A 21231-nucleotide genomic window follows, 5' to 3' on the forward strand; every position below is an offset into this window, starting at 1 on the left:
CTACAACAAAGATAAGGCAGAATACAAAGACATGGGACGTATGCAAGAAGGGATTTTAAAAATATAAATAAAGGACCCATCTAAGAGGTTCAGCATCAAATAATAGGAGTTCCAGACTGACAGTCTGAGAGCTGAAAGATGCAAATTTCAAGTCCGAAAAGGGTCCATGATGTGGACATAGCACAGTGGATGAAAAAAGACCCACTGGGCATGGCACGGGACAATCCTGGGGCAGAAACCAGATCCTCAGAGCTTCCTGCTTTAGACAGCTAGGGAGCTAGCACTGAGAGTTAGGAGATACGGGGCAATAAATTAGAAGGGAAAATGACTTCTTCGTAGAACTTGAAACCAAACCATCAGTCAAGTATGTTTAGAAGAAAGACATTTTCAGATGTTCAAGGCCTCAAAAAATTTACCCCTCCACGCACACTTTTTCAAGAAGCTCTTGTAGGGTACAGTCTGCCAAAGCAAAGGAGTCGTAGATGAAGAAAAAGAAAGATGCAGGGTTGATCACAATAAAAAAACAAAAAAGGCACAGGAATCCCTGGGGTGGGGGTAAAGAGAGACCCCAGGAAGGCAAGACAGGCCCACAGGTCAGAGCTGGTCAGCACTAGAGCTGGTCGGAAGAGCCTTGGAGATGCTTCTTTGAGAGCATGAAACAGACAGGAAGCAAAATGTGTGTGAACACAGGAAAGGGGGTTTCGGGAACTAAGGGAAAAGGTAGGAATAAATGAGTGGTAAGTAATTACCATTTAGCTTTTAGAAAGCTAAGAAAAATTATAGCTAAGACAATGATTAAGTTCAGGGAAAACTAACTTTTTTTTTTAAGAAAGGATGGGAATCAGACTTAGGTGTCAGAGTTTATCATAGTCAGAATCCACCGAGAGATCTGAAGATCCCGGAGTAGAAGCGGGGAGGGGAGGTGGGGAGAGCAGCTATTGTGGGGAGCAGTCCTTAGAGGGCCGACTCTGAGCTCCGTGGGTGTATAAAAAACTGAATTTAGAAATGTAATAATATAACTTTGTAAGAGAATGTTGTTAGAAGATGCCAGTTCCATAAAACTTTTCTCTCCCTTTCTTACCATGCACATGATTCTTCTCTAAAATGAGAGTGAATACATTATAAAATGAATTGCAGTCGTGTGAAAACAGAACACTGAAATCTTACAATACAACATCCTTTAGGCTTTGGGTAAATTAAATTTCATGGAATTAAGCTAGTCCTACTTACTATTGTGTTGAAATACATTAAAAAAAATAACTTGGAGGACCTATTATAAATGTTTCACTTTATAAACGCAATGGAATCTTATTCTAGCATGTATTTTTCAGCATCTGGGAAGGATATCCCATTTTGGTTTTCAGAAATGACAGATGTACTATCATTTAACCCTATTGCCTGCTGCCAGGACTTATGCCCCATCTCTGACATGTACGGAAAAACACTTCTTTAGATGTAGCAACTTGGAGCTCAGGGGCTTTATTACTGAGTGGCCTGGACAAGTGGCCCTGTCCTCTTTTCTCACCACAGAGCTGCCAGCCTGGAATGGCGAGACATTGCTCATGCCTCCAGCCCAGGGATGGCGGCAACTTCCTGTCACAACTTCACAATGCCACCGAGCACTGCACAGGGACACAGTTCACTTTCTTGACAACTAGATCCATCAGCCCTCCTTCCATATATTTTCCATAGCGGTAAAGCTGTAAAGAAGTAAGATAAGTGAGCACCGCCCCAATGCTGGACTCGATTGTGCATTAGGACCAATAGAGGATAAGCTATCCTGGGTTTCCTTAATGGTCAGAGCAGAATCTAGGCCAGATTCTGTTTAAAAAAAAAAAAAACAACCTCCAAAACCCCCCAAACAAACTTAGGCTTCCAGGAAAATCACTGGCATTCCTTACTCAGCTTGTAGCCAGTGATCATCTGAACAAGAGAGAATGCCTCCTGCTGCAATCTCTCAGTGCTTTGCAAAATCACTGGAAAGTGGCTTTTAGATGGCAACAAAGCAAGGGAAAAGGAGGGTGTCGTTGCGCGTCGGAGAGGAAGGTGCAAGCAAGGGTAACTCGTCCCCCTGCTTCTCCGCATGGATAAAGTTCTGCTGGAGGCTTTTCACTGTCTGGAGGAGAGGATCGGTAAGCTTCGGAGGAAGGAGTCCACCCTGACGACACAGGATAGTGAGACGTGTAAAAACCCCAAATTATGTGAGACATTTACATTAATATCAAGTAATCTGGGTGGGTGACGGCAGTTCTGGTCCCTTGGAAGCTAAACGGCGAGGTGCGGTGGATCTCCAGTAGGCCTTCCCAGGAAGGTGGCTCTGAAACATCATTCTAAAACCCCACAGTATGCTTTGTCTTGGCACCACTAAACCACTCTGTTCTCTATCCGGCATCTATCTGTGCCAGGCACACCTGACATGCCTCCCTCAAGGCAACATGCCACCGAGGTGCTTCCTCAGTTCTCAGCCCCACACCTAGCACCTAGATGGAGTCTTTCTAGGACAACATAACTGAACGCCCTCACTCCGGTCCGGGGCTTCAGCAATCACAGGTAACTATTTAAAGGGAGGTGACATCGCCTGTATCGAAGCTTCCTTTCTTTTTCTCCCTGAAGTCTCTGAATTTGAACCTTTGCCTTTGCTGTGCTTCCAGTCTGAAAATGCTCCTTGCCTTCCAGAAAGTTCTCAAAAAACAAAACAAAACAAAAGACTATTTCCTGCATTGCCCAGAAAGGAATACTGGCAACTCAGAAGCAGCTATGGTGTTGATTAAAAGATGCAACACCTGTCTGCAGGTCCACTTTCTCTAAGAAGCATGCTGAGCCCAAGCATAATCATCAGATTTAACCAGTCCATTTCAGAAAGCAAGAAGCTCTAGAAGTTAACCTCACAAAGGATATTTCAGGAAAAGTATCACTCTGCCGAGTTCACCCAGAGTAGTTTTGACTCAGAACATGCCCTGCCCGTTGACCAGGACATGCTGTGTTCTTCAAATATTTGCAGAGCTAATGACATTGACTTTTCCAAACCAGAACACAAACCTAATAAACTACCGACAGTAAACATGATTTGTTCCTTGGAGTAGCCGCCGGGTTAGGTTTTCTGCTGCAGAGTTTGCTGTCAACATTATCTCATTAGGAAGCAGCCAGCAAAACAGAACAACCCACTCAGTGCCCAGATCTTGGTTTTTCTATTTACTCTGCAATAAAAGGAACCAGGGATCCTTGGAGACATGGTTGATTCTAGGACTAGGGTGGGAAATATACAAGATGATCAGCTTGGAATAATATATTCAAGGGCACAGGAGCCCAGAAGAAAGAGCTCCTAATGGTAAATCTGGAAGAATGTGAGCAAGAAAATAAATGATTTCGTATTGAGTTAGGACACACAGCACGCAATAAATACCCATGAGTCCACACCGATACAAATAAACAAATAGGAACACATCCCCAGCACAGAATTCCAAGTGATTTATGTAGCTACTCGCCTCTCAGGGAGGAGGGGCATACCTCCCCACCCCTGAAGTGTGGGTTCACCATAGTGACTTCCTTCCAAAGAGAGGACAGGAAAGGGGGGAAAGGAACTCCACAGTGAGAAATCTGGCAACTGGGATCTTGGCCAGGTCAACCTCATCAGTGATGTCACGTTGATAACATGTTCTCTTGATAAGACATGATGACAATGGTACTCTACCTATGTGGTCTCTCTCCCGACAGTCCATAAGCCCAGTCTCACCATGAGAAAAACCCCAGACAAGCCCAAACTGAGGGACATTCTACATAATACCTGAGCAGTAGTCCGTGAAACCGACAAGGCCACAAAAACAAGCAAAATATGAGAAACTCTCACAGATCAGAAAAGGTTAAGACAAAGTGACGGGCTTTAACATGGTAACGTGGATGGGAAGCCTAGGACAGGAAAAGGACAGGAGGGAGAAGCTAGTGAACTCTGAATAAACTGTGGAGTTTGATTCGTAATAACGTACTGGGGTTGATTCCTTAGCTGTGATGAATGTACCACAGCAGAGTAAGACAGAGTAGGGGGTGAGGGGTGTGTGGGGACTCTGGGCTAGCTTCACAGTGCTTCTGTAAGTCTAAAAATAATACTCAAAAAAAAAAAAAAAAAAAAAAAAGGAAAACTCTCAAACGAAAAGTACATATATATAAAAGAAGACCCATAACCTACTCTTTTATGTGACAGACTGTGATTCCTTTTCTGAGGACGTGGCACTGACCATGACATTTTTACTTTGAATTTTGAAATACTTCTTTGTATTTCAAGATATATTCATCTCTAGTGAAATGTACGCCACTCCAGACAAACCTTCTGTCTTCATGACCATTGGCTTCTCCTTTTTAAAACTGGATTAGCCTCTGTAGAAACTAACCAAAGGGCTGCAGCTCTTTTATTCACAACCTTCTCATGAAGTTTCTGGTCAGCACCTGTGTCACGATCACATTTCTAACGACGGTCCCGTTGGGCAGATCGATGAGGAATTTAACGTCTTCCTTAGAGGCAATCTGTTAAGAGGCTTTGGCTGTATGTAACTGCGCAGTGTAGGGGCAGTATCTAACCTTTCATTTTGAAATCCATGTAATAGCTACATTCTGACAAAGTTTTACCATAAATTAAGATTCCCAAATCGGATTAGTGTGCAGAAAGGATGAAGGGAGCCCCAAACCTTACAGAAATGACACTTCTGGGTCTAAGATGCCACAGTCGGAGTCAGTGTGACTGGAACCACATAAGGAGCATCCTTTCCAAGACTCTTCTCATTCAGAGTCAGACCCTGACTTATCCTGGGACTGAGTCTCTTTCCCAAGAACTGACGATTGGGATCCAAAGAAGCTCATGTCTCTGTCAGCATCCGAGCTCAGAGAACATACAAACCCAGCCACAGGGGCACAGCCATTTCTGCACGTCCTGAGAGGATTCCCTTCCACAAAGGAAACACTGCCAAGAGCTCATGTTTTACCTTAATTTCCAGAAGCTGTTGACTATGCTTTTGAGAAAGTCACAAAGCTGCCTCCATGACCCTGAATAATCAGGATTAAAACTAAATTCTCCTCCCCTGCAGTGAGATCTGAAATACATGCAGCTGTTTTGAATTAAAACAGTTGGCCCTGGGTATCATTTTTATTTGGTGTTTTTACTTAGAAGGGTTCAACTTATGTTTAATTGGGTTGAAGTCTCCCCTGGGTAAACCAGTGGTTAACCCTCAACAATGCCGCATACAAAGAGGTGGTTACGAGCTTGGCTCTGGGCGGTGTGCTTGGGGAGGAAGTTGATCTGCATTCCGGTGCCAGCTCCTTAGTGCACCTCGGATCACCAGACCGCCAGCACGACTGCAGCCCCAGGCTGAGGAGCCAGGATCTGCACAAAATGCTGCTGCCAGCGCCAGGCACAGTGCAAGGGATCAATCTTAACTATTGTCATAATAAAAGGCTTCCTGGGACCAGAATCAATGCTGGCCGTGGGGTCATCCGCAGGTGGTGAGATCAGGACTGACCTTACTGTCCTCTCCATACTCTTCCCTGTTTGGCACAAGGCACATGTCGTCTTTTTTCTTGATCAGAAAACATTTTAGAGTAAAAAGGACCTCAATCTGTCTTCACTGATAAAGTAAATCTTCTCCTTTAAAATTTTTTTTCAATTATTTTTTTTTGAGCATTTAAAATAATTTCACATGGGGCAGGATATAGCTCACACATGGCAGAGTATGCGCTTAGCACACACGAGGTCCTGGGTTCAATCCCCTGTACCGCTGTTTTTAAAAAAAGGATATATAAAACAATTTCACGTTTTAATTTTTAAAAAAATTTGGGGGGAGGTAATTAGGCTTTTATTTATTTTTGATGGTGGTACCAGGGGCTGCACCTAGGACCACTGCACACGCTAGGCACACACTCTACCACTAAGCTACACCCTCCCCCCAGCAGATAAAGTCAATCTTTACGCGTACTTATGATGGACAGGAGCAGTCTTGTTTCAGAGGGAGGGGTGGCTTTCAGAGGGGGGCCGATGGCCTGTGTCTCACAGCCAGTGTCTTGGACACCACACCCAGTGTCACTCCAGGCAGAAGGCACACGGATCTGATTTACTGAGGGGTGGGGCGGGCGGGTGGGGGGCAAAACCAGGCAGGACACTATCATACACACACACCTATCTTGCTTGAGCTTTCAGAGAGAGTTGACCTGGACCCGGGAAATATCATCTGGCCTTTTGATTCCTTGTACTGAATCATGTTGGTTGTACACATGTGGTGGGGGTGCGGGCGTGGGGTAGTTCATAGCAGGTTTTGTGGGTCATGGTCATGACTCTGGGAACCATGGGAGTCCTGAGTGGAGGGTGATGTGATGCGATTGCTATCTTGACAGGCTCTCCCAGTGCTCTGTGAGAACAGACTGTGGGGGGAGTGGGTGGCAGGGGAGGGCAGAAGCAGGGAGGAGCCCTGTCGGGGGAGGGGGAGGGAGTGGGGATGGGGGTGCTGCTGTAACAATCCAGGTGAGAGATGGCCAAGGCTGGAGGTGTTTAAGTCAGTGCTAACAGGATGTGCTGAGGGGCCCACCTGCAGCATGAGACAGTATGATGTGATCTGACTGAGTGAGCCCTTCTCTTCCTTCAGGCTGGAGGCTGAAGGTTCCACACAGGGGAGGGTCCTTCTGGCCTGTCCTCTCCACAGCTGCTCACTGTCCCTTGCCGGCTGCCACCTGAACCATATGGGTCACTTCTAACAGCTCTCCTAAGGGTGACAGTGAGTTCCTACGAAGTCACCCATCCCCAACGGAATGACAGCATTTCATCAGGACTGACTCTCAGACCCAGGGTGAGTCCCAACTTTGAAGAGAGAAAAAAAAGGGCTGTTTAATATTATTAGAGTGGAAAGACCTCAAGTAGACCATGTGTGAAAAGGCCAGTGAACCCAATTTCTAGGGATCAGCCTTCAACGGGGTGATGGGAACAAGCCTGTGGTAATCTCCAGAGGGAACGAGGCTGCCGTCCCGCAGAGCTGCTGCTCCGGGGACCACTGACCCATCCTCTAAGGGGGGAGCTGGGTGAATAGTCACGTGGGTGTGGAAATGAAGGGACAGCACGCGAAGGGGCGTCGGAGAGGAACACGTCTGTGTAGGGCAGTCACAGGTAGGGTAATGCGTATTACAATATATACAGTGATGAGATACATACAAAGGGGGACTTTTTATGTAAGGTCAGGCTAGAAAAAATTTTAGTAGGCTGAAACAGATGGGGTAAAAGACATGTATTGCTGAGAGGTCCAGAGCTCCGTTCTCGCTGGGCAAAGCATGTTAGTGTTTATGGAGCATCTAGCTTTCTCAGTGTGGCTGCTGATGGTTACAACATTACACATCTATCTGGAATACTTTCACAGAGGGGTTGATGCAGCCATCAACAGTTACAGCACATTCACCGTAAAATAGCAACCTTTTCGGATGCAGTTTTTAAAGCCAGTTAAAGAAGATGAAAGCTCAATCATCCCTGTTATCATTTAGGTTTAAGGAAATTGCCATATATACACCTCCTAAGAGCAGTTGGTACGTCTTTCAGATGTAAGATGACTAAATTCTTAGTAAGAAACAAAGGATCGATTGAAAGAAACAATACAGTTCAACAGCAGGGGGCGCCATGCACCCAGTCTGCAGATCGCGCTCCAGATGCTCGCTTCTGCCCACTCCATCTACCTGCAGAATGTTAATTCTTTACTTACCTGGCTTGAAGACTATTTAGAAAGTTCCAGCCTTAGCTTATGTTTCGCCTTAACTTTTGTTTTGACTGTTAACAGTCAAACTGGAACTTCCTGGAGGCTGGGGGCAGGGGTGGGGGCATGGGGAGTTATTGTTTCATGGGTGTAGAGTTTCAGTTTTGCAAGATGAGTTCTGTGGATGGGCGGTGGTGTTGGGAGTGCCATACTGTGAATGCACTGAACTGTACACTTAAAAATGGTTAAGGGGCTGAGCTACATGGGCGGTGTATTTTACCCCAATTTTTTAAAAATTAAAAAAAAATTAGAACCTGCTTATAATGACACATTATGCTCGTTCATTTGTTAATTGTTCTAAGAATGCACATGTGGATTTGTGCTGTCACTCCTTTAGGAGGGGGATCTTAGAGATCTGGGGACCAGTCTTAATTGTTTTCATCTTCCCCCCCAAAAAACAATCAACCTCTCAAATCCACAACGTAGGGTGACTTAAAAGCAAATGCTGGACTGTTGGAGTTTGGGAGAGAAGTGTGAAGGGAGGGCGGAGGTTCAGTGGGAAGGAACTAACTCTCATCAATTACTTATTATACACCAAGGGCTTTCCATAGGGTATTTCATTTAATCCCTATTACAGTCCCAGGATAGTGGCATTTTTTGGTTCCTCTACCGAGGACAGCAGGGCCTAGAGGGGCTGTGTGGCTTTCCACAGGTCATCCCACTGCTAAAGGGTGGGTGGGGCCAGGATTTCAATGCCGGCCTTGGGGGACTCAGAAGCCTTGTTCCCCTCATGTTCTCAGGATGTCTAAAGGCACCCAAATGGCCCAATGGTACATGGTGCATGGACAGTGTAGGGGTGCCAAGTGAAGAAGTGTCTTTTTTTAGAAAGTTTTAAGTTCAGCTTATTTACCTTTGGCCCTTTCTGCCCTCCCCCCTCCCCGTGCACAAGAGATCCTTGTCTTCTCCTGGATAATGTGAACAATGAGAAGGCAGTCTCGGGGCGCGGGGGTGGGGCAGCGCAACAGAAACAAAGCCTCAAACAGGCTGTCCTTGTTGGAGACACAGGGCCAGCATGGTACCACGGCTGGAATAAGGCCGGTAGTGTCCGCGGCCCTGATGGCCAAGGGACAGCAGTTCAGCCACAGGAAGGTGAGACTGGGTCACTCTCATGAACTGAGCACAGGGTGGACGGGCTGAGGTCCTGGGGGATGGCCGCGTTTGCTATTCATCAGCTGGGGTTTTGCAGCCTTCCAGCCGCAGGGGAAGGACTCAGGCCTGAGTGCTTCATGGAGATGCAGCTCTGACCAGTGGGACGCAACTAAGGAAAAGGGATTCTTGACGTGCTTGTCGGATGCTGACGTACGTCGGATGCTGACACGCTATCCCACGAAGCAGCAACAGCGGGGAGTTAATATGCCCACCAGAGCACCAGGATGGTCTGTTATCTATGGAAACAGAACTAGGGGAGCTCACTCTGATTGGCCCTTACATGATAAAAAAGCCCTCTAATTGTGGGAAACTGAGGCTGCGACAGGCAGGGCTGGATGAAACTCCTGGCCTGCAGCCTGGAGGCAGGGCGTTTTCCTGTGTTTTCTGCCGGCAGCGCCTTCGCCAAGCTGCCCAGACCTCTCGGGGAGCAGGTGGCCGGGGAGCAGGTGGCCGGAGCTGGGCCTGGTGGGATTAGGGGCGCTATAAATACTGCCACTGTCAGTGACCTTGCTGCCTTTCAAAGGTGGTGGCCGCTCTGGGGGAGGGGACAAGGCAGAGCAGAGTTCCTGAGTGTATCTGTGGGATTTGTGCTTCCTGAGGACTTACCTAGTGTGAACAGCAGAAGAAATATTTTACGATTAGCGGAACTTCCCTGAAAGGGATTATCTCCGCGTGTCACAGAGGAGGGACTGATGGTGCACACGTTTCTAACTGCTTCCTTCTCTGATGCTGGCCTTTTTGCTTTCTTTCCCTCCAGGAGGATCTCTTGGAGGCCCTGAAGTTCTGAAGCTTTAGGACTAAGATGTTTTAAATACCAAACATCTTCACCTTAAATACTGCAGTGGTCCCCACCGCCTGGATGGCAAGGTGTGACAGGCATCCAACTGTGGGTCTCTACAGACCACACACACAGTCACCCGCTCCACTCTGCAGCAGCCTCCAACCCAACCTCTCCCAGACGACACTCATCCCAGGAAGCTGGGGACCCAGACGAAGAACAGCCTCACTGGATGGAATCGTGACCGTCGAGGAGGAGATGGCCACTCACGTGGCAGAGACTGACCATGTCCTTGTTGCATTCACAATAACCAGGGAAATTTAAAAAAAAACAACCAATAAAAGAAAACAGATTTCAAAGTTTGTGGGGGTACGATCTAATAACACCAGGGATGCTGCAAGGAGGCTGGAAAGCTCTCAAAAGAGAAACTCCCCGCCACTCCACTCCACCCCAACCAGAAAGGAGAACAGAAGGCACCTGAAGGTGTCACAGTGGTCCCCCAAGCTGCTCTCGGGGGAGGGAACGTGCCAGGTGGGGAGGGGCTACCTGTCACCTCCCTGCCTTCGTTTGCCTGCTCACAGGCTGTCTCTTCCCGAGTCCCCGGGAGGTAAGCCCAGATGAGGTCTAAGAATGACTACCTTTAAAGGCTCGCAATCTCGTGGATGATTAAGGTCAGGAAGGAGAGAGTCAGACACGCTGACCTGGTACAAGTGCTGAGATCAAGAGAAAGGGCTTCCAAGAAACATGCTCAAGGGCAAAAGAGAAAAAGGAAAGAACTGCCAGGGGCCGAGGGTACACCCCAAGCCGCTCCTTTGAGTCTGCCTTTTCCACGAAGGAGCATCATCTTAATACTCGGCCAGGTGGGCAAACACGGTTAAGAGGGATTTGAAGATTAGAACTGATGAGAGGGAGCAAAGCGTTTTGTTTGTGCAAGGCTCGGATCACGAACATCACCTGCGGCGAAAACACTTGTAGAACGAACTGAGAAAGCAGAGACCTGGGGAGACGCCGGGAGCCTTGGGGTTGGCAAATCCCCTGCAGACAGATTCTAGAAGGGGCCGGACCCTGACTGTCAGGAGAATATGGCCAAGTGGGTCTTTCTGGCTCTTGTGTTTCACCTCATAACAGGACCATGTGGCTAACTGAAAAAGCCCACCATGTAGCCACAGGCTGCATTAATGAATGTTATGAAGTCAAAACTGGACAATTCTAGTCCGATGGCCAGGATCAGACCTGATTTGGAGTTTGTGCCCCATGTTCCCAGGGGAGCACTGACAAATTTCAAGGAGCGGAACCAAAACACCACAGGGTCTGGAAGCCAGGCTGCTAAAAAGGTGGAAAACTGGGTGTGGCTATTTGAAGGGCAGCCACGTGGAAGCAGGGTTAGACAGACTCTGCAGCAGGAGCACGGATGAGGGCGACTGCCTGCCCCATCATTTGTCTGAGGGATGTTACAGTCCATCTCAACAGCCTCCTCCCCGGGTCCTAGGTAGTCGCGTCTTAATGACTTCTGTAGTTTTGATTCTACAGTGACCTACTGATTCCTGAAACACCAGTTATTAGTTTGTTATTATAACAACGTGCTTTATACCTGTATTCATTCAAAAAGTAATTACTGGGCACCTGTTCTGAGCCAGACACTGTGCGGATGCTGGGCATGCAATGGGGAACATGGCAGAGGCGATGCCAGCCCTCTCAGAGCCCCTGTCACTACAGAGCGCTAAATGTCATGATGGGGGACTCAGGGCGTGATGGGACCTGCAGGGCCCACAGTGGGTGGGAAGCAAACTGATGGTGTCCAAGTTGGTGTCTGAAAGCAAGCTGGAGCCATGTATGCTGGACGAGGAGGCAGGAGAGGGTTTCAGGCAGAAGGGACACTGGGGGCAGAGGCCTGGGCGAGAGAACACACAGATGGTCCCTCCGCTCCGGGTGCTCTGTGCGGATGGAACGGACAGCAGGAGGACACTTGAGATGGTCCTCGTACTGCCGTTTAGGGTCTGGTTTACAATGGCACCAGAGAGTCAGTGGAGGGCCTTTGAGGGCTGGTTTGGAGGAGAAGTGTGTGGAGCCCCACTGGGGGCCATGGAGCAAGTCGAAGGGGAACTGTAGGAGCACAAATAGGGATATGACGGTGGGGAATGGAGACGAGGGGGGTCCGAGGGGCATTTAGGATGAGGCTAAGACAGGGCTCTGTGCCCGGGGGGACACCAGGCTGAGGAAGAGGGCCGAGCCGAGGATGAGGCCAGCCTCTGGCATCACCAGCAGAAGTCCACGCTAGTCATCAAAATAGGGGATGGAGAGCAGAAAGAGCTTGGAGTGCAGGCCATGAGCCCCTTTGGGATGGGCTGAGCTGTCTGTGCCTGCGGGAAATCAAAGCGCATCTCTGTGAGGGAGGCAGTTAGATGTCAGGGCCTGAAGCTCAGGAGAGAGAGCGGAGTTGAAGATACTGACTCGGGAAGGAGCTAAACACGGCAACTGAAGCCACGGCCTGCAGAGAGAGGGCTGAGGAGGGAGATGGGCAGGGGGTGCGGACAGAGTTCTGACGCTCACTTGGAGCGAGGAAGAAGGATGTTCCACCAAGAGCCTGTGAAGGAATACTCAGAAAGGAAGACGGAAAAACAGTGTTGCAGAAGCCATGGGAAATAAGCAAAGGATGCAGGCGATGGGAGGTGAGAACCAGATGGCACCCGCCCACAGGAGCTGGGGCTGGAGCCTGCAGGGACCTCGGCCAGCTCTCTAAGGAGACAACGGGGAACCAGACAGAATGCAGATCCAAGGAACCACCTAGGAAGGGAGTGAGGCCCCTCGGGGAGGGGGAGGGAGGGGGCAGGTGGGCTGGAGGGGGACAGCAGATGGCATGGGTCGGGAGCATAGATGGTGGCAAACATCCATGGGAAGGATGGGCATGATTACCTGTAATTCTCTCAAGGAGCCTGGGTGCCAAGGCGAGAAATGGAGGGGACCTGCTGGATAAAGACATGATTTTTCTGTTTTCCTTCTATTTCTTTTTAAAGTTGGGAGCCTTGAGTATATTTAAACATAGATAGGAAGGAGTAATTTGGGAGAGGCTGACACGGGAGAGAGGGAGAAACTGAGACAGAGTCCCTGAGCATAAAGGATGGATAAAGCAGGGCAGCTGAGCCCCCACCGAGGTGCCACTCAGATGCGGGCGGTGGGGGGTGTGGTGTCCACCCTGCCACGGCTTTGTGGGGATAGGGGGCGCTGGCCTGCAGGACATCCTGCCAGCTGTCAGTGTGCCCCTCAGCCCAAACCAGCATCTCCCTCACTCTCTTTCCTTTTACTTTATCTTCCTCCCAAGGAGCTCTGACTACCTGTAGAAGACGCCACAATGGCCAACCGAGGGGCCACGCTCACCCTAGTGCCCAGAACAAGGATTTATTACTTTATATAGTAACAGAGGAGATTAAATGAAGGATCTTGAGCTAAGATGATCTGGGAATGTCTTGGTAGACCCTAAATACCATCACAGGTGTCCTGATAATAGAAGAGAGAGGCATGCAGAGGAGGCGGCTCTCTGAAGACAGACTGGAGTGACTCGGCCAAGGAAGGCCCGCAGCCGCCAGGAGCTGGACAAGGCAAGGAACGGGCTCTTTCCTAAAGCCCCGCCAACACCTTGATTTCAGTCCAGTGAACTGGTTTCGACTTCTGGCCTCCAGAACTAGGAGAGAACACATTTCTCTTGTTTCAAGCCATCAGGTTTGTGGTGCTTTGTTACGGGAGCCACAGGAAACCAACACGCTATCCAAAACCATCGTGTTCGTCGGTGGCCTGTCTTCCCCATGAGATCACAGACTCCTGAAGAAAAGGGGTTTTGTGTGTTTGTTTCACTGGGGTCGCCCTGGAGCCTGCTGCGTAGCAGGGGCTCAGAAGGTACAAAAAGACCCCCGGAATAATCTCATGGCACAATGTAATCGTGTTTCCTTCACTGTGCCTGAACCAGTGGGTGCTCCCACCCAGAGCTGGAGATGCAACAAAGCCCTTCACGATAAAATTAAGAACACTTGCAGCGAAGGCCAAGTGTCAGTTTAGCTAAAAGCGACCTTGCCCTCCTGTTCACTTTCTTAGTCTGCCTGCAGGTGCAGGAGACCCCTAAGCGCTGGGAGAGGTAAAGCAGGTGTTAAATTCTTCACTCGCTGTTTCCATTAGGCATCTCCATTCTTGTATTTCCAGCTTCTCCAGGTGGGAATCGGAGTGTAGGATTTGCCTAGAAATACTGTTTCTGCAGGTCAGCACTGTCCCCAGATTTATGTGCTTAATTATGTCTTTGCTGATGGGTTTTGGGGGGGAGGTGAGGATGGTGGGTTGTTGGCTTCATAGCATCCAATAGAAGTATCAGTGTTCGATTTATGTTACTTTACTTTTTTTGCAAATATCTCTACGTGACCAGAATGATACTTGACTGTTTCCTCCCGTTTCTGGATCCAATGGTCTCTGCTTCACAGCATTTTATGTCCTCCTGTGCTCATTTCAATACATCTATTTGGTATTTCCTTGAGATAATTTACCAAAAAAAAAAAAAGTTTTGAGATGTTTTCCATGGGCTTTGCTGACTCCCTACACGTCGTAGCAAAGGGCGTCAAAGTTTCAGGCCACCAGGTAGGTGTTCATATTCAGAGACAAAAACACCCGGGGTTAAGAGCAGGTGCTGAAATTAGAAAACTGAGCAGCCGTGAACACCACAGCCTTGTTCTGTCCACGTGTCGCATCGTGATTATTGTCGGGAGGGTCTGGACCACGCATCTGATCAGGATGACGTCTGGGTCCTACGCACTGAGACCCACCCACTGACTGGATAAGAAGGAAAATGCTCCCCAGACTACATCTGTCTTAGAATAAAAATGATTTTTAAAGCCACAGAGAGTCATACAATGTAATTCCTGGAAGTCTATGTGTTCACCCCCACCAGGTTAGTTTGCCGTTATGTGGAACAATCCCTCTGATAAATTTGCTTGTACACCAGAAGAGCCTCGGGGTGGAGCCTGGGAACCACATCCTGGATGTGAGACGGGTCCGGCAGGCAGCATGTGGCGGGACTTGAGCAGCGTTGGGGAAGAACGCGGTGCCTTCCCCCTGGTTCCCAAACCCTTTCAGGTGGCTGCCCTGCACCTGCTCTTTGTAGAACACAGGTGTGTATTGATAGGTTAAACTGAAACTAAGTAACTTCTACAATTTTGTGCCAAATCAGACACCATTTAAAATGCTCAGGTGGGAAGCAGTGGAAGGGATCAAGGTTTTGAGACAATTTGGGGTGATAAGCACAACTGGATACAATACTAGCAACTTAACTTGTCTCTTGAAATTGGGAACTTGTTTCGGTGTTCAGGATGGTGGGTCCTGCAAGGGCCTGGTTGAGACGCACGGGATTGTTCAATTAATGGAAAACAGAATAAAACCAAAAGCAAAGCAACCTAAATCGAACACTGGTACTTCTGATGGAGGCTATGACCCCCACAAACCCTGCTCCCCCGAAAAAAAAATCAGCCAGAACGTAATTAAGCACATAAATTTGGGAATAGTGCTGACCTGCAGGAACAGTATTTCTAAGCAAATCCTACACTCAGATTCTCACCTGGAGAAGCTGGAAATACAAGAATAGAGATGTCTTATGGAAGCAGAAAGTGGAGAATCTCAAAAGAAAATACATCAGTTGATGAGTTAGGCCTGGTCAATCAATCCACGTGGCCCTAAATGACAAGCAGCTTCCCTGCTTTCAGAAACATCAGTGGTGAGTCTGCTGGGGGCTGCCGGACAAAGCAGCACAAACCGGGCAGCTGAGAACAAGGTCTCACAGTCCTGGAGGCCAAAGTCAAGGTGTGGGCAGGGCCACGCTCCCTCTGAAGGTGTCGGGCAGGGTCTGCCCCCGGCCTCCTGGCTTCTGGCATCAGCCCTCCAACCTCCGCACGGCGCTCTCCCCGTGTGTGTCCTGTCCACACCCCTTCCTCCCAGAACGCCAGTCAGACTGGATGAGGGGTCCACCTTACTCACTGACCAGGACCCCATCCGAACCCTCTTTCCACACAGGGCTACATTCTGAGTCACTGGGGGTTAAGACCTCAATACAGGAATCTGGGGGACACAATTCACCCCATGACAATCAGAATAGAAGATTCAGGGTTGAGTACAGAGTCACACTTTCCCTTTTTACCACCCACTGATGTCAAAAAGCAAGGCTCAGGCAGATCCAGAGTAAAAATCTATTTTAACTCTTTTTAAAAAAGAACCAGATCCTTACGTGGTAACAACCACTGACCTCAGATACCCTTGGTGCCCTCCTCTCTCTGCCTTAGGTGACAGCAAGCCTTCCTCCCCGCCTCCCCGCTGCCACACATGGGCCACCACCTCCAGCACCACCACCACCACCACCACCACCAGGCAGCCTCCATTCGCTGAAGCTGAGGGAGGCCAGGGATGCAATGAGGTGGCCAGTGGATTGCAGCCTGGAGACGCTGGCCCAGCCCCACGACCCCAGCATGATCGGAACCTGGGGTCGGGAAGCCGCCCTGGAGCAGCCTGCCTTCCTGAAACAGCCCAGTCCGTGGAACAGTCCATCCGGCCAGTCGACAATTTGTCACACTTTCTGAGTTCTTAAAAACCTGTCTCTTTTAAACTCTTCGAAAGTTGACACAATTTGTACTGGAAGGATTGGCGGGGCCCCGGGGGGAGCTGGGCAGGCCCTAGAAGCCTCTGGGGCCTTTCACCTTCCCTGGATGGCTGTTGCACCCGCCCGTCACTCTGCTCCATCTCCTCTGACCCTCCCCACCACCCCCTTTCTTTTTCTGGCAGGTAGTCTCTCCCCTTTTCCTTCTGCCCTGCACTGTCCATCCATCTCTCTGACCTGTCTCTCCCCTTTCCCTGCTCCTCGCTCTTCCCCTCCTGCCTCTCTGGGCTCAGCATCCAGGAGCTGCTGGGTACGGCTGTGTAGGCTGCTCACTGCACAAAAGTGCCTGGCCTGCTCTGCCTGCCAACATCCATTTGGATGGATGTCCATTTCCATTTTGTAAAAAGGGGGCTGGGGGACGCCTCGGCAGCAGCCAAGCCTGTGCTTTGTAAGAATTCTTTTCCGCCTCTCCTGCAGTAGAGGGGCCCCCTCTCTTGGCAATGGCTCCCCCCAAACTAGAGCAGCAGGGAGCTTAAGAAAACACCAAATGTTTGAAAAAGTGCCATTGTAAAGTCAAAATGGAAGCTGGTCAACTGAAATCATCTAAAGCTGCTAAAACTTCCCCATTTAATATGATTTGCTATGAACATTAGAAAAAAATTAAAAGAAAAAAAAACACTTTTGGAGTAAGTTGGCAAGTTTGGTTAAGTTTAGCAAGCGAATCTGTTGGCTTCACCAAAATGGTCTAACATCCAGGAATATGGAGGTTCTTACCATTTGGAGATGCTTCTCTGCATCAAAAGGACTGTTGAAAAGGCACATCCTACCCTAGCTAGTGGTTTTTATTTTATCCCCAAATCTGGAAGCTGGGAGGGAATCACGAGTCCCAAGTGGTTTACGAGAAGCTGGCTTCTGTAAGTTTCAGGTACCATTCCTTTCCCCAAGAGGGAGGAACACTGTTCCTGCTTCCTTATCACAAGCTCATTGCCACCGCCCTGCATGGTGATTACCACGGTTGTCTACTAGAGAAAAAGCCTTTTAGGACATACTAACTATCCCTGGGCTTTTTAATCAGCCACGTAAGAATGGGAGACCATGGCTCTACTGGAAGGTTTAGGGCAAAACTGGCTGCTTGCTTCTGACCCCAGCGCCAGCGACAGCCTTGTTCCTTATGGTCCTGCCTTTGCCTGCCTGGCTCTGATCGCTGCTCTGTGACGTTTCCTCCTCCGTGTGGCCACCACGTCACAGACTTCCCTATGCAGCACACCATCTGAAGCTGTTCTTCCAAACCCAGTTAAACTGTATATATTTTGTTTTGGGTTTTTTTTTTTTTTTTTTTTTGGTGGGGGAGGGAGGTAATTAGGTTTATTTATTTATTTGTTTTTTAATTTTTTTTTTTAATGAAGGTACTGGGGGTTGAATTCAGGAGGACCTCGTGTGTGCTTAGCACACACTCTACCACTGAGCTCTACCCTCCCCACCGTGTGTATTCTGGAACTGTGTGTCCCTTCTCCCCGAACAGCAGCCAGCATGCCAGTCTGCAGCCACATTGCTAACCCTGGTTTGCGTCGTGTCTGCTCCTTTGTGGCTGCTGAGGGGATTAGTTTTTATCGGATGGTTCTCCCATTTTGAAGCTAATCTTTTGGACTGACTAAGGATCCCCCTTTCCTCACCCTCACTCCCATCAGATGGTCTAAAGCAATGAACCAGCGCTTCACCGAGCATTCCCAAAGGCAGCTCTGAAGGAGGGAAGGCAGAATGCTGCCAGGACAAGAAGTCTGCTTCTCTACTCCACACGCCTCCTGAATCCACATCCTCTTCCAATTGGGCTGAAGGCATTTGCTGCTTTTCTTGAAGCCCAGTGGTTCCAACAAACTCCTGGATAAGAATATGAAGGAGGAACCGACTTTTGGAGTAGGATGGAGACTAAATTTAGATTGAGAATCTATACTGGGGAATAAACGCATCAGTGCACTGTAGCATGCTGAGATACTAGTCCCTATTAACCATCAAAAGTGTTTTTCACAGGCAAAGGCGGACGCTGGATCCGAACATCAGGGCCTGAAGAGGGAGCCCGTTCTGATGGTCGGAGGAGTTTTTGCTGTAGCCAGTACACGCTTCCCTTTGGCAAGCAGTTAGCATCACCGGGTGACTGAGCGTCTGTAGGATCCGTGGGGCCAGCTCTTCTCAAAGTCCCAGGGAGACAAGTCAGCGGGCCCGAAGGAGCTGGGGAAGGCACTCTAACCCTAGGCAACGCACAGAAAGCTGGGGGACCATCAGACGGCTCGGGCTTTGAACGGAGTATCACCCACTGGACTAAACGCAAAGGGCGCCGACCTTGAGGGCTCTGCCACGCTCATTTCCTGACGCTAAGAAGTTACAAAATTAAAAAAAAAAAAAACAACACGAAAATAGACTGGGGACTAACGGGCCTCTGAACAGCTTTAAAAATAGGAAAACCTGAGTATAAATCAGGAGACGGTTGCTCACGAGGGGCGGGTGCCCTCGGCACCTTTCTGATCCTTGTCTCACGGTTAATAATATATTAATTGATCCATGTGTTTGTGTTCCGTTTATCGTGTATGTTCTGTGCCAGGCAGGATGCTGGGCCCTGGAGATAAAAGGTGACCAAGACAATGACCCTGCCTTGGGAAGCTGAGAGCCCATGAGGAGTAACAGACGTGAAGAAGGAGTACGATCAGTGCTAGAAAAAGGTATGTACACATTACAGCAGCAACCTAACACCCTTCCATTTTTTTCTATGTGTCTTTTAATGGCAATTCCTCTAGCCAAGATGTTGGACCAGCTGACTGAACCATTAAAAGGATAACGTGAGGGAGACACACCATAAACTGCAGACTCAAATACTACTGTTTTTAGTGTTGAAGAAACCACCGCTTCAAGCATGACAGCAGGTGCCCTAGTCCGGAGCCTCAGGACAGAGTATCTACTCCTGCCAACGGAAACAGCACAGTACGGAGGAAGGGGCCCCGGAGAATGAGGCTGGAGGGCTGGCTTCTAGCCGGTGCCGCTACAGACAGACCGCAGCGGGGCTGCAGGTTACATTCCGGACCACCTCAGCAGAGCGATTATCTCCATCAAGTGAGTCATATGTATTTTTGGTTTCCCAGTGCATATAAAACTTACATTTACACTATCCTATAGTCAATTGAGTGTGCAATAGCATTATGTCTGAAGAATCAATATACAGCCCTTCATTTAAAAACACTTCATTGCTTAAAAAATGCCAACTATCACTTGACAACTTAGGGTTGCCACAAACCTTCCACTGGTATTAAAAAAAAAAAAGCATTATTTGCAAAGTTCAGTAAAGTGAGGTATAGCTGTCCCGGGTACTGGGGTAAGTCACTTATCCTCTCAGAGTCATTTCCTTTACTAAAAAATTATGGGTTTGATCAGTTCATCTTCAAGATCTTTTCCAACAAAGGATTCTGAGTCTCTATTTCTATGGTGACAAATCTACCCTGAGATACTTCTAGTCACAGAAGGTAGGGTTGGAATAATTAAATAAATAAGACCTTTACATGGGAAATCAAAGCACTTTCCTAGATCTTACATAGTTATCATTTCAAAATAAACTTCTTGCTCTCGCTTTAGAAGTGCAGATTATTGCCTGTGAACTGAAGGAGGGAAGAGATATCCTTAAACCCAACCTGGTAAAGTTCTCCATCGGACTCAGCTGTGGGAGGATGTTGAAATGCAGGAGACAGAGGAGGCCGGACCAACCAAAATCGTCTAGCTCTCTATGCGGGATGACATCCAAGTTACAGAACTTGGCACCCCAACCAACTCAACTTTCGACTTCCAGTCACTTCACAAGCATCCAAAAGCTGAGATCTGTTCCTGGAATAGAAACCTTCTCTGTTTTTCCTAAAATGTTCTTGCAAACAGTTTCAAGGTTGTGCAGTGTTTTGCTAATATTTTAGGGAACAATGGAAAAACTTGCACACCAGAGGGAGAAATAATGCAACCAGGAGAGCAGGGTTGCCTGGGGTAACCTGTCCTGAGTCAGGCAGGCACGCTATCAGATTCCTCCGCGGGGAGGCGGCCTGGCAGATACTTCTGATACCCCCTCCCCTCCCAGTTTCATGAAGGGTAGACCAGCAGAAAGGGCTGGGTCGGGGTGACGGACGGGGCGGCTGAGGACGCAAGGCCACGGCTTGGTGTCAGAGGAGTCAGACGATGGGCTGTTTGTCTGTGTCGCCCTTGAGACCATCTATTCAGGTGTTGGATCAATGGACCAAGTCACAGGTTTAAAATGTGTGTAGGGCTTGATCTTAGGGACCAATACTGGGGCTCATCTAGCTAAGTGGTTCTTGTGAAAATGATCAGAAGGATGGCGGTCCCTGTGTTCCTGTCGTCAGCATAACACAGCCCTCCTTGTTGCCCTGTGTCCTCGTCCTCAGCCGTTTATGAAGGCAACCGCACACACCCCGGCATTCTCGTACCAGACTTCTGTGTATCCTATAAATGGAGGATTTCCACAGGGCTTAGGGCACGTGTAGCCACCACAGCAAACAAGGAACTGAATTGAAAAGACCCCTATTTCTTTTTACCCTCTTCTCAGCTCCATCTTTAGAACCCAAAGCTCACAGTGTGCAATGTCGGGTTGTTAATAAAGATATTATTTTTTGTTACTATTGATAAATGTTATAAACAACCTTAAGTTATATTATCATGTGCTTTGGCTTATAGAGCATGTAGGAATTTCTTCCACGTTTTTTGAACATTGGCTTCTATATTTGAACTACCCAGGGCAGTTGATAAAGGATGTTTGCTGTTTATCTAAGGCTGTGCAGAGTCACCGACAGGCCCTGCCAACAATGAGGTATTATCGACACTTGTCACACCTGTGTTCTCGAAGATGGCACAGGGGTCTAGGAGGTGCTGAC

General features: G+C 48.5%; 2 protein-coding genes and 1 long non-coding RNA gene across 5 annotated transcripts in view; 2 read left to right on the top strand and 1 right to left on the bottom strand.

Moving 5' to 3' along the window:
- OTULIN (OTU deubiquitinase with linear linkage specificity) overlaps positions 1-13811 on the top strand; it is a 61833-nt gene extending 48022 nt beyond the window's left edge. For both annotated transcript variants that reach the window (XR_010378037.1, XR_004133814.2), the window contains 3 exons: positions 6624-6824; positions 9679-12368; positions 13019-13811. The gene's annotated coding sequence lies outside the window, so the exon portion shown is untranslated. The remainder of the gene's footprint in view (positions 1-6623; positions 6825-9678; positions 12369-13018) is intronic.
- ANKH (ANKH inorganic pyrophosphate transport regulator) overlaps positions 1-21231 on the bottom strand; it is a 130389-nt gene that overhangs the window by 5787 nt on the left and 103371 nt on the right. The gene's annotated exons all lie outside the window — the stretch shown is intronic.
- On the top strand, positions 17666-20976 carry LOC116150169 (uncharacterized). Of its 2 annotated transcripts, XR_010378039.1 has the most exons (3): positions 17666-19032; positions 19199-19420; positions 19937-20976. It is a non-coding gene; the product is annotated as an uncharacterized LOC116150169 (long non-coding RNA). The 2 variants fall into 2 exon arrangements; XR_004133829.2 differs by having other exon boundaries at positions 17666-19420.

The sequence above is a fragment of the Camelus dromedarius genome, chromosome 3, assembly GCF_036321535.1.
Source record: "Camelus dromedarius isolate mCamDro1 chromosome 3, mCamDro1.pat, whole genome shotgun sequence".
Classification (NCBI taxonomy): domain Eukaryota; kingdom Metazoa; phylum Chordata; class Mammalia; order Artiodactyla; family Camelidae; genus Camelus; species Camelus dromedarius.